The 13,939-nt window shown below is 37.8% G+C and overlaps 1 protein-coding gene across 12 annotated transcripts in view; it reads left to right on the top strand.

The window, feature by feature from the left end:
- Nucleotides 1-13,939, top strand: part of dmd (dystrophin) — a 2,654,580-nt gene that overhangs the window by 1,612,688 nt on the left and 1,027,953 nt on the right. The gene's annotated exons all lie outside the window — the stretch shown is intronic.

Genomic DNA, 13,939 nt, shown 5'->3' on the forward strand with positions numbered 1-13,939 from the left:
TTCAAAAGTTATTATTTATTTATGTTCGTGGCAAATGGTGAAGCAAAGAGAAGATGATGGCTTATCTTGAGTAGCTCACAGAATTTGCAGCATATATTTATATTAGTTTATTTCCAAAACGTTTTGGGTAAAAAAACTGCCTACCTGACCAAGACCATTTAATGATCAAGTTCTGCACGTTTTACATCCAAACACAGTTTTCCACTGTTTTATGATTGATTTCTACATCCTTACACAAAGGAAAAACCAACATTGTGCTACACAATGTATATATTGTTATGGAATACAAATATTTAAACCTTGAAGATATAAGGTATTTTTGCAGGTGTCTTCAACAAAGCAAATTCGAAGATTATATGCCATAAATGTTGTCAGTCACCTACTCCACGGGTAATACAATTTACTGTTGAACCAAAAAAAAAAAAAGCATTTCTACCTGATACACTGCTCTCTCCTCAAACAGTCAGACTGCCTCGCAATATTCAGAAACAGAAGAGAGATGGGCTGGTGAGAAAGTTTAGCCTTTCAATAAAAAGATAGAGGGAAAAACTGCAGGATAGTTTTAATTCAGTAAATTAGAAAATTATTACAAATAATTTATCAGATTTTGGATAATGTGCAAACATTGTAAACAATTGTATGTGAGCCTAGGAAAACAATCCTCATATATCTTACCAAGAAACTGTGGACATTACAACAATACATTTCAAGTTTGCAATATGGAAACATGCAAGAAATATGAGTTTGAGCTAAAGAATCCCAGTTCAAGGTTTCACACATCAATATGGAGCTAAGATAGAAACTTTGCACAGCCGCTGTTGTGTTGTATGTAAACTATGGGATGGTTTACAGAGGTTTACAGATTATAAATGGAAGCCTTTTTGAAAATACTTTTAATATTTTCTCCATCCACTTTGTTCGTGATAATCTGTCTTCCATGTGATTGCCTGTAGCACTGCATGTTGCAAATCTCTGACTTTTTTTAAATATTGAACACTGCCAGAAGGGGATCTGAGAGCACCAGCAGCACTTCCGTTTGTTGCCGAATTGCTGCAGTCCAGGGCTCCAGAACTGTCCAGGCGCCCCTTGGTGGTGGCCATGGGCCCCAGCAGGGTTGAGTTTCTAAGCTCCAAATCCATGGCCCCGATGTAATCCAGGGGGATTGCCCTCTCATGTTTCAGGGGTGGTATTGCCATGGATTTGTCCTCTCTCCCGGTCCCTCCATCATAGGGACATCCTGGCTGGGCAAGGGTTCAGGCCACCCACCACAGGGGTTGTGAGAATGTTTTACTAAACTATTAAATTAAACTGACCTTCCTCACTCTCTCACAGCGCTAAATGTTTTATTGCTGGAAAGGCTTTTGAGGATACCTTTCCTTAAAACAAAAATCCCCATTTATCAAATGCATGATTCTTTTGCGGTAGACTACAGTAATATGTTATACTTCTGTCACTACTCCTGTTTATCTACTCTTAAATTTACCCTCCTTTAGGGAAATACATTTCACAGATGCAATTCACTTTTACCCAGCACTGCAGTTTACCAGCTTCAGACTTTACCCATGTATGACTGTCACTGTAACCTGTTTCTTACACACTTGATTGACAGAAGTGTTAATCAATTCTTGGGGATAAAACAGGTCAAAACATATAAGAAGGAAAGCAAGCATAATATGTTTTAACATTTTAATATTATCAAATAGCAAGTGCTATAAACAAAAGCAGAAAAAAAAATGTGGTTATCCAACCAATACAACCTGATGGCATTAGATATTTGTTCTTTCAAGAAGCACTTTATCTTGTAGTAATGCTCAATTCTGCCTGGTAAGCTCATCTAGGGGCAGCTCTTTATTGGGTCTGCTTCCTCCACTCTCATCAAATCATCATCTGGTCTGCTCTTTGCCTAGCCAGTCCGACTTTATACAACTTACTTACTTATTGACCCTGTCCCATATATTTGTCTGGGCTCATAAATCTAAAACCTATCTCCTATCCCACTTCCTTTCTTCCTGCAGGAGGTAGTGGTGCTTATGCTTCTAAGCCTGTCTTCCTTCTGGAGGCTTAGAAATCCCTTGTCCTGTCCTTGTCGTTGTCACTGATATGTGGAGCACATACGACTAAATCCAAGCTTCTGAAGTCACAATTAGAGGACTAAAATATTCAACAACTTCACATGTAAATTACATAAGAAACAACGGCTTCATATTCAGTAGAGGTGAGGGGTCACAGCGAAGCACTCCTGTGTAACCAGTTGCAGGCAGATCTCAGAATGCCTGCAATTCCCCATCACAACGTACACACTCTGAAGCAGCACTTAACAGAGTTTCAGGGGCAGAATTCCTAAAAACTCGAACTTAAAATGTCTCAAGAGTCTTTTTACACTTTTCATTTAGTATATATACTTACAGTCAGAAAGCTGTTTCTTTCTTTTAAGGAACCAGATCAACCTCTTCCTTTAAGGATATTTTACAATCAGATGAAATTCTAGATATTACAAATACACAGCAACAATTTCAAATGATACCTAAAAGAACGGTATTTTGGTAGTTCTAAACATCATTTTTTTCTGAGCATTTTTACTCTACATGACAAATACAAAAACCAACATAGAAATGGGGAGACAACAGACAACAAGCAGACATTCGCTTTGAACTCAGGATGCTCTAAAAGGCAGCACAGCTAACCATTAAGACACTGAACCCCCTTTTACCAACCATATGAATAGTCTAAATTTACACTAATGTGTGTGAACACCTGCCTACGATGTCTCAGTAAGCTTGTTGGACAGCCTATTCCAAAACCATGGGCATTCATATCAAGTTACACATGGCTTCCCACCCCTCTGCACCAAAGCAGTCTCCACTCTTCTCGAAAAGCTCTCCTCAGGATTGTGAAGTGTTTCTTTCAGAATTTGTACCAATTTAACCACAAGAGTATTTGTGAGGCCAGGTACTGCTGCTGGACAATAATCGGCGCAATCGTTGTTCCAATTCAACCTAAAGGTGTTCAGTAGGGTTGTGAGGTATTATGGGTTCACAGCTCAGAAAAGGGTGGCCGTTTTAATAAATAAATAAATAATTGGCTGGCTCACTCTCCGTAGGTGTGCGTGCTCACGCAGTTGTGGGGGATTGGTGGTGTATGTTAGCGTGCAGTCTGTCTCAGTTGTTTCATCAGCTTCCTGCGTTGCGTGATTGAGGTGTTGCACCCACTGAGGTATATACAGGCCCGTCGCGACAAGGCAGGCAAACCAAGCAATTGCTTGGGGCCCCGAGCTGGCCTGGGGCCCCAAGACAACGACTGGTTAAGAATAAAATGCAGCGACAAACTGTGTGAGCGCCCCATTGATAGTGAATGCAGTAAAGTGCAATGACACTGTTATCGGGATCCCCCTCAAGGGGGCCCCCCTCGCTGACAGCAGCCAGCCAACCACGCGATCTCTGCTGCCGGCAAAATACAAAACTTCCTCGGCAGTCATGAAGCGGAATTATGCTTCAGGAAGCCAAAAAAGAAAGAAGAGAAAGGAAGAGGAGGATAAGAAAAAACAAGACAGTGGTAAGTGATAAATTACACACATAAAATAGCTCTACTTGTCTTGTACAAATGGTGCAATTTTGCAGCAGGTAGGCTAGCAGAAATATGTACAGTATGGCTATGCTGTGGTTCCTTTGCGTGCGTGCGGGGGGCCTCCATGTCAATTTTGCTTAGGGCCCCCAAATTCTTTCAAACGGCCCTGGGTATATAAGAAAGAGCTGGTACGAGAAAAAGGGGGGAAGAATTGGAGAAATGGAGATTCAGAGCAAAAAGTAAGAACGGAGGTTGAAAGATGGGACAGAAAAGGCCAAGAGTGCGAGGGAGCCAGTGACACAAGTGGAAGTGGGTGGACAGGAATGGAGCCCCAAGGAAAGGAGCATGTGGCCAGCGCTCAATAGGGGGCAGAAGAGCTGGTCTGTGCATGATGGTCAATGTCTCTCTGTGCTGCAAGAAATGAATAAGTTGGAGAGACGTCAGTTTTAAAGGGAAACTGCATGCCTTTAACTCCATTTTAATGGCTTGTTTTTAACCTTCACTTGGTCTTTTTGCGTATTATTTATTTATTGAACATTTTTCTACTGCACTATTTATTTGGACACTGTTTTGTTTGATTGCTTTAATAAAAGCACTGGAGCACTTTTCACCAACTCCTTGCTTTATGTTTTGTCCTCTTCTGCTAGGCTTATCCCTCGGGTATGTTTTCAGTGGTAGTGGGTTCAAGAGGCTCCAAAGATCAGTTGGGAGTGTGGAGCTGACCCAAACCATCACAGGTTGAGGTCAGGACTTTGTGCAATGCCACACAACCTTTTTCTCACCAAAGTCATCATACCATGTCTTTATGGACCTGGGGCAGTCATGCAAGAACAGAAAATGTTCTTCCTCAAACTGCAGCTGCAAAGTTGGAAAAGCAAAATTGTCTAAAATGTCTTTGTATGAAGTAGCATTAACAGTACCCTTCACTGGAACTAAGAGGCCTAGCCCAAACCCTGTAAAACAACCATGGACCATTATCCTTAGTATATGCACTATGCTGTCCCTGGCATGATTCATCACCAGAGAACACATTTTCATTTCTCCAAAGTCCAATTTAGGCATGCTTTACACCATTTCAGCCAATGATTGGCATTGTGCATAGTGACATTAGACTTGTGTACAACTGCTCAGCCATGGGAACCCATTTCATAAAGCTCTCAATGGACAGTTTTGTGGTGACATTGCTTCCAGAGGCAGTTTGGAACTCCATTGTGATTGATGCAACTGAGGATTTGTAGGTGATTTTTATGTGCCATGGACTTTAGCACTAAATCTCCCATGCTCTGTGTGTTTGCATAGTCAGCCACTTCGTGGTTGAGCAGCTGTTGTTCGTAGACACTTCCATTTCACAATTATAATTCCTACAGTTGATGGGGCAGATCTTTAAGACCAGAAATTTCACATACTGACTTATGGCGCAGCTCTTCAGTATGACCCATTCTACTGCCAATGCTTGAAAATGGAGATAACATGGTTATGTGCTTGATTTTAAGCACTTGCTAGTAATGAAACACCTGAACACAACTTGGAGGGGTGCCCACAAACTTTTGACCATGTAATATATACAATAATGCAACTCTGTAATTATTTAAATGTGTACTGTTAATTTTATTCAGATAAATTAGGCAAAAATTTGCAAGAGTAGGCCCTGGTTTACTTAAAGTTATTTATTATAGTTCATGGTGAATAAATGGTGTTCCTTTAAACAGTAAAATAGTTAACATTTTTAGTTGGTGTAAGTCTGTAATTTGTCTTAGCATTGTATCATAGAAAGAGAGAATGGATAATAGGAAAATAATATTGCACTGTACTGTATGCTTACCATGTCTTAAAACCATGCTCTCCATTCCACCCTGTAAAACAACTAACTGACAGCTTATACATTACCTTTAGCAAGGGGATTCTGTGCACCCACCTGACAGCAGAACTTTGCAAAGTCTGTAGCTCATATTGTAAGTATTTGAAAATACTTAATTTGAAATATACCTTTAATTGAAGTTTTAGAATTTCTGAATATTGTTTGTCAATATTTGTTGTAAGCAATTTCACCAAATTTTCACACGTAAGCAATGTTTAACACATTAGAGTCACTTTCTAAAAACTAATTCATATTTTCCTTACGTTCAGATTCGCATTCACGCACATAAACCTAAAAGCCTTATTTTACCATCAGTCTGGACACACACACACAAACAAAATATCTCATACTTGCATGCAGAAATATACATGTACATACTGTGTGGTAAACAGAGACTTAAAAACTTAGCTTGAAAGCAATATCTATTTGCTTTGTACGTATTACATGTGCATATCTGAATATTGAATGTCCTCTTCAGTATGTGGGGGCCTGTTGAATTCAGTCCATTTCATCTCCTATTTCTGCTTGAAAATGAAACTCAAAATATGTATGTACCAAAAACATGTACATTTTCAGATATTATTTATATAAAAATATTCACATTTAAACTTTACATTCAGTCAGTCATTTTCCAACCCACTATATCCTTACACAGGGTCACGGTGGTCTGCTGGAGCCCAAACTTTACATTCTGTGACATATATATGATCTACTATACATACATTTTATCCAGTCATTGATATTTTTAATCTTGCCTTTAACATGACTGGACCAGAAGGACTTGGATCCTATCTGAGTAGGGAGTAGTGTTGGATGTATTGCCAATCTAACTCAAGACACAAACATATCCTCGTACCAAACCAATATAGTGCTACCAAAAAACTTAACATTTATTCAGTTTGCAAATCCTTATTTTTCATTATAGTGTCATGGAGCACCAGAACCAGACTAAAAGCTTCTAAGACCAAACCCAGTACTGGATGCTAGTCACATTCAAGTACCAATGTGCACTCATTCATATCTGACCATGTTGGATTTGACAATTAACTTAACCTTTACTCCTTTAGGGTACAGTGCTACTCATAAATATCCATCAATTTACTACTATAGAGTCATGGTGGATGTACAGTAATTCATTCCACCTGCATGAAGAGCTAGTTTGTGTGTTGAAGACAATGCAGGCTTACAATCACACACACTCATGCCAAACCAATTTAGAGCTTTCTATAAAAGTATAACTGAATCTTAGGAATGTAAGAGGAAGGAGACGTAAGGAATCCAAGTAATTCCAGTTGCCGTCATCGGTCTCTGGAGTGCACCCAGCTACCTGTAACTCTTTGCTCTTAGCACTAACCATTGCACTAGAATACAATACTTCACATTCATTTAATTTAATTAAAACTAAAATTAAATTTTATCAAACATTACCTTAAACTGAAATGTCAAATGAGTACTTTGTTATGTAACAATAGGAAATCCAAGTATAAATAAAAAAAAAACCCTGTTCAAGATAATTGTTAAAAAATTAAAGAGAACAGGAAAAAAAAAATAATGAGAATATTTTAAATCACTGCTTACTCGTTAATGGAGAAATGAAAGACTTGGCCAGCCCATAAATACTCTGTTTGGTTAAAGTACAAACATTTAGCTTAAAGCTGGTGTGTGTGTGCTGGTGCACCCTTCAATACTATACTGGAAACCTGTGTGGCATAGACACTTTAAAATGGGCATGCCTCTTATATGGCTATCTATCAGTTTACTAAACCTAGTAAGTCCAGTTTTAGGATTTTGCAGAACAGTAATCTTGCAGTGCAGCAAAGTGTCTAAGGCAAGAACTGTTTAGAGGGCACTTGGCCAGTGCAAGTTGCTAATTAACTAACACATACCCTGATAGTGGAAGTCAAAGTAACCAACAGGAAGACTGCAAAAATGGAGAAAGTGCAAGTTTTACATAGACAGTGCTGGTCCAGGGTATATACCAAGTGTCATGGAGGTGTGAGGTAGCAAAGGCTAACCACTAGTCTTCCGTGCCAGACTACTGCCTATTAAAATCTTACATTTACATTCAATTACATTTACAGTTTTAGCACCAATAGTCAATACTTTACAATCAAACATTTTTAAATCAAAATAAAATATCTAACTTTGGATATTCTTTCATTTATTAATACCCAAATGAATGTTGAGCAAACAATGCAAAATATATGCTGATTTACAACCACTATTTTTTCATCCTGTACTTTCAAGAATCCAATTTTCCTAAACATGTTGCATAGAATGAAAAGAATTTTTTATAAATATTGAGAGCAGCTTTAAAAATAAAACAGGTGACATAAAAATATTAATATACTGTTTTATCGAGTGGCACCTGGCCACAAAATTAAACCTGGCTATGCTACGTTACTGAATGGAGTATTGATCTGTGGATATATTTTTAACTGATGTTAGCTGACAGCAAGAACATATTTATTTAAACCATTCTGTGCACCCTGTTGGGACCACAGATTTGTAGTCATCTGGTGAGATGTGAACAGCGAAGCATGGCAGACGCCCCATGTTGAGCTGTGATTTCTGTAGAGAGTATTCGTGGGGGGTAAGTAGGACTCTCATTCATGTTACAGCTAATCAAAGAAAATGCGGAGTGAGAATTTGAAAATGCTTACAGAAAATGTTAATCCTACAAGTAAAAATCATGCTGAGACCAGAGTTTTCATCCAAAACCCATATTCTGGTTGGTAAAGGGTTATTTGTTCAGGAAAGTATTTGAGAAAAAAGCTAGAAAAAATATAATCTGACCACTTGGAAACTATGGAAACTGGATAACACAAAACTGGAGCAGAAAATCAAAAGAGGCCTAACCTAATTTCAGTGGTGTTGAAGGACCTCTGAGGATATTTTGCTTTATTTGTGAATTATTGAACGTAAAGCAGCTATTTTAAGTGATAAAAAATAAACATGTTTCTTCATGCCTGAATGTCTATTTTAAAAATGAAAACCTAAGGGAGAATCTTGGGTTTTTGTTATGTATCTTCAGGGAATTGACTTATTATTACAAATGAGCATATGTTGTTAAGTGTAAAATAAGTTTTACATTGACTTTTTAAATAAAACACGAGATATCACTTCAAAACTGCAAACTTGAGGTCTAAATTGATAAGTATATTTTACATTAAACTCAATATCTTCAATTCATCTTCCCTAAGACAAACAGTGAACACTGATCAATGAATTCATTTATTTGTTGAAAGAGAAATATTCTTATGCTGCAAAAGTTTAACCTTTGACTACAAACTAGGTTATACAATGGAGGAGTGCCTTGTTCAAGCTTTGTTCCTACCTTGCACCCAATGCTGCCAATATAGGCTTTGACATACATGAGTACAATTAAGTGGGATTAAGTGGGGTTGAGAATATTTGTTTTCAGGGCTCTTACATTTGAATTTCCTAGCCAGTCTGACTATGTGAAGTTTGCACATTCTCCACATGTTTGCTTGGAGTTTTTCCAGCAGGTGCCCCAAATCCTAAAGTTGTACCTCCAAATGGAGTGTTTTTGTATGGGCTCTGCAATGGGCTGGTAACCTGTTGGCACTGGTTCCTTCCTTGTGTCTGGTCCCCTGAAATGTGTAACTGGATTAAACAGGTGTGAGAATTTTAAGAATTGAAGAAAAGTTGAAGTTGTAATGTCTGTTGTAAACTTTGTATTTTCTTTTTGTCTCATTGTACAGCACATGAAATTTCATAGTTCAAAGAAAAGAAGTGCAATAGGTTTTACACACTGATATTATTTATTGTCATTTAAGTTACTTAACAGGCTCTTTTAGGTCTATTCATTTCAAGATGAAGTGGCAGAGAGAATGTATTTATCAGATTTTGTGAAACTAATGGAAAACAACTGTTCTAATAAAAGATTGAAAGAATGTATAGAGCAATAAAATAAATTATGAAAGGCAGCCAGAGTGGTCAGGTCAGGCTGGGGAGCATGCACTGGTACAGCGCGTTGCCACACCCAACACACAACGAAACAGCTTGGGATCCCAATTGGCAACACCCCAGGCAGACACGCAGTTCAGTCCCAGGTCATGTGTCTCATTCAGGACTTTGCAAGCAATCGTTCATTCGACAAAAAGTCAAAGCAGCAGCACCCAAGGATTCTCCGAAGAGACACAGTACTGAAGGAGTCCGGTTTTCATTTCAGGTCATTGGATAGCATCCATGCCTCACAACCATATTGCAAGACAGGAATCACCAAGGCTCTAAAGACTTTGACCTTTTACGTAGGTATCAGGAGCGCCAGAGAGTAGAGGAAAAAGGAGAGCTGCAGCTGACATAGTAAGAACTAGAAGGGCATACTTCTAGTACAGAAGACAATGTGGTTTAATCAGATTGAGACTGAGGGTTTTGTTATTTGTTAGAATTTGGTGGTCTTCTGGAATTTGTTAAATGTTTTAATTGTAATAATACACCCACAATAAACATGGCTTTTGCAGTGGCTTCTCTGTAATATATATAACCAAGCACACACTCATCTGTTTTCTGAATCCGTTGTTTAAGGAGCTAAATCCTATACCAGATGGATCAAATGAACCTAAGTATCAAATATCCAACAAATGAATCTAAAATTATAAAAAACAAACCACCTGCCATGGAAGACAGCACTGACTCTTTGTCCTCGCATAGATTTTCAGTGGTTATGGTACTTTTCCAGCTCTGTTTACATATATTTACTTGTCTTGGACTTGCTATGCCGTGGTATCTTGAAGAAGGTGTTGCAAAGGTATGAGTTTCAGGGACATATCTGTATGCCATTCCCATTCCTTGTATCTGCAGAGTAAAATCTGTATTTGCATACAATAGCATTGAGTCAAGTCCAGTTAATGTGGTTGGGGCAGTCCAGCAACAAGGCATTTTATTTGCTGTCTTCTTTATAATTTTGAAGGGCCTATTACTAACACATTATTAACACTATTAAGGCACAACTGAGAATTCACACTTTGACAGTCAATGAGTTGCAATTCTGGTGTTTACAGATGTTCTATGAGCCTTATCAAACTGTCGTTCTGTTCTCCGTGTGTTGTGGTTGGGATAAAAGTCTGCCAAACTGAGGTCCTGTTCTGGAAAAGAGTGGAGGAGTTCGGTCACTTTGGACTCAACAAACTAGGGCAGTAACAATGTACCAGAGTGTGGTGGTGAAGCAAGACCTAAGTCCTCCCACAAAGCGTTTTACTGGTCAGTCTACATAACCATTTTAAACTATGGTCATGAACTCTGTGTACTAATTGGGGAGCCTATGCAGGCATGTCAGACTTACAATCCATGATAGAATTGGTAACTCAATAGTATAAGAAGACCTCAAAGAACAAGTGGTGCTCCTCCAAGGCAAGAGGAACCAAATGGGATTATTTGAGCATGTAGTGAGGATTCCCACTTTGTGCTTATTACAGAGGGTCTAACAGATATGACCCTCTTTGAAAATAACAAGATATAGTTCCAAACTGGCAGCATTACATCTATTTTAGCTGACCTGGCAAAACCTGAGAATTAACTAGAAGTGACTGATTTGTTGTTGGGTTTATGGTGGCTTGATTTGTTAACCACAGTGTTTTTCAAATTATCACTATGATAGGCAAATGAAAAGCAGCTTCCTTTGTAATAACATTATCTCAAAGCATTTTACATAGAATAATATTACAAAATCTGGTCAAATGATTAAAAGAATGGCGTGTGTATTAAACAGTGTTTTGATTTTTAGATCATATTCAAACCAAATATATTTCTGCTTATTGCATCTATAAGCAGAAAATCCTGTTTTTAATTTGGTCTTATAGCATTTTGTTAGATACTGTAACATTGTAAGAACCATCTTATATCTTGATTTGGTAAACCAAGGTGTAGGTTCATAATTGCATTCCAACAAGTAGAAGAGAGCTTTTCAAGCTGGTCGGTACCAGCAGTGCAATCTTCAATTTTAAGCCCAAATTATAGTCTTCAATTTACAGACAAATAGGGCATGGAAATCTGCTACTTTAGGCTGAAATTGGCCATTAGCTTATGCAAATCCTTTGCACTATGCTGAATTTAACATTTCAGAAGTAATGCAGGTTTTTGTCTTACCAATATGTAGCATCATAAATCAGCAGCTACTGAATCTCGTTCAACAAATTTCCAGTATCTTGCAATCGTAATGGAAAAAATAAGCATCAATAAGGGAATGATTATAGTGAGGAATGCTCAGATAAGCTCAGATGTAGTATTTTTGCATAAAGTAGAACATTACCTTATAAATTGCCTTGGACAATGTGTTGCCATATTTCAGCAACTGTTCCACTAATAGACAGGAATTCAGTGAGTATCCATTTCATATGGAACAATATGTTTTGTCTATGCAAAAAGGTGTCTCAGTTAATAATGTGTAAAAAGTGTTTGTCATAAACTATTTCTCTTTATTCAGTATTGTACGAATATCAGCATATATTCATGCCATTCCCACTATCATTCTCCCTTTAGTGCAGTTGTTTGGTCTTTCCACAGAGCATGGGAAGTTGGTTGTTTACATTTCTTATTGATCAACGATAGATGCAGCTGACATGATATTTTCTAAGCAGGTTGTGGATAGGCCTATAACAATCTTTGGTCAACATAATTTCAATTCTTACTAACAAGTGATTATTGCCCAGCCAAAGGGTGCTATTCATGGAGCTTATTATCTTATGTGTTTTAGTGCAAGGAAATGCCTATTGAAGATGTACAGTATAACGATGGCTCTTCCTGCATGATACACCAGTATTTGTATTAACCCCTAGTCCAGTGGTTCTCAACTTGTGGGGCGGGCCTCCCTAGGGGGGTGCGAAGTAACAAAAATGGGGGCGTGAAGATGTGAAAAAAATAAAGCAAGAATCAAAAATATGAAAAAAAACATCTGTTGAAACCAAAACAAATTAACTCAAACTACATTCTGATATTAGAACAATAAATATAGAGTTAGATAAATGTCGATAAAGGTTAAGTAGGTATAATAAAATATGCCTCTAAAAAATGTTAGGGGGGGGCGCGATTAAAACTGTTATGAAAACTCGGTTCGCAAATACTTAAAGGTTGAGAAACGCTGAGCTAGTCATCTCTGAAAGCTCATTGTGTATTTTGGGACCCCACTGGAAGTCATGCTTTCCCAAACAAGTCCAGCTGTGGTGGCATGGACTGCTGTAGCATGTTTTCATAAAATCTTTGGTTGTGATAAGTTTGTGGATAGTTTTCCAGCTGTTCACTAGCAAAGTAATGACATGAAAACAGAATGCACAAGACTTTCTATGATACTACACCTTAGGTTTCCATAAAAAATTAAATGCATGAGATTTTCTGGTTCCCTGGTTATTTTTAATCTCTGGGCCTTTTATTCTTCTTCTGGATTGTGATTTCAGATCTGTTCACTATTGATTGCCTTTCGGGCCACTCCTTTTTGCTCTTTTGAGCATTTTTGTGAATAAGTAAATTCATTTATAAAGATTCATTGTTTTGGTTTGTCTCTACAACCTGGACTTTTCACTGTTTATCCCTGTTGTAATGTATTTATGATATTTTGTGACTTTAAAATATATATTAAATTTTAAAAGCCAGCTTCTCCATTTCGGGAACTGCTTGGGCTGAAGCCTGCAGTTAATAGTTGGGGAGCTAGCTGATTTGGGGTAAAGCTATTTTGGGCAGGTCAGTGAAGACCCTGAACTGTTCTGCTGGTTTATCTGAAGGCTTTCCTTCCTTTTCAATAAAGTCTTGACTTTCCTGACTACCACTGTGCTAAGAAAACAGTACATTTTCAAATCTGCTTAATCTAATTCAGGGTCACAGGGAGCACTACAATCTAATATAAACTAGTATATAGGCATTATGAATAACAGATGTCAAAGGCTCATTATTAAACTGTATGTCAGATTCAAATATTGTGAATTTTATACAATTATAATGACCTCATATGACCTGATTAATCTTTTTTTTTTTCATGTTGCTATATTGCCTAATGAAACATAAAATTAAAAGAGAGCCACACAGCCTTTGTGCTTAATATCCCAATGGGAAGATGCCATGATCAACACTACACTAATTAAAGAGATATACTGAGATAGTTTTTATTTAATAAATCTATATAATGTATATTGTGTAAGGAATATACAACAAGCCACCATATCTCTTCAGATGAGTTTGGGAGCACTAATCTTGAGTTCATTTCCTGTGAAGAAACTCATTTTGTCATCTATCTTGGGCTACTGTGCTGTTGCCAGTATTTTCATATAGGATATTGAAGTGTATGGTACAGGATCTAAAATAAATGTTGAGGCACCAACAAAAATATAAAATGAAATAGCAAGGTAATCACTTCTCAGGGTTCTCAGGTCAGAAGTAGAGCTCCGTCTCTGCTCTCTGCCAAGTGTCAGTCCACAATGAGATGCCACCTTCTAGGAACGCCTCGAATATACAGTCCTCAGACCAGAAGGGGAGACGTCATTTGGCCTCATTTGGTATCTTTTA

This window comes from Polypterus senegalus, chromosome 2, assembly GCF_016835505.1.
Source record: "Polypterus senegalus isolate Bchr_013 chromosome 2, ASM1683550v1, whole genome shotgun sequence".
Lineage (NCBI taxonomy): Eukaryota > Metazoa > Chordata > Cladistia > Polypteriformes > Polypteridae > Polypterus > Polypterus senegalus.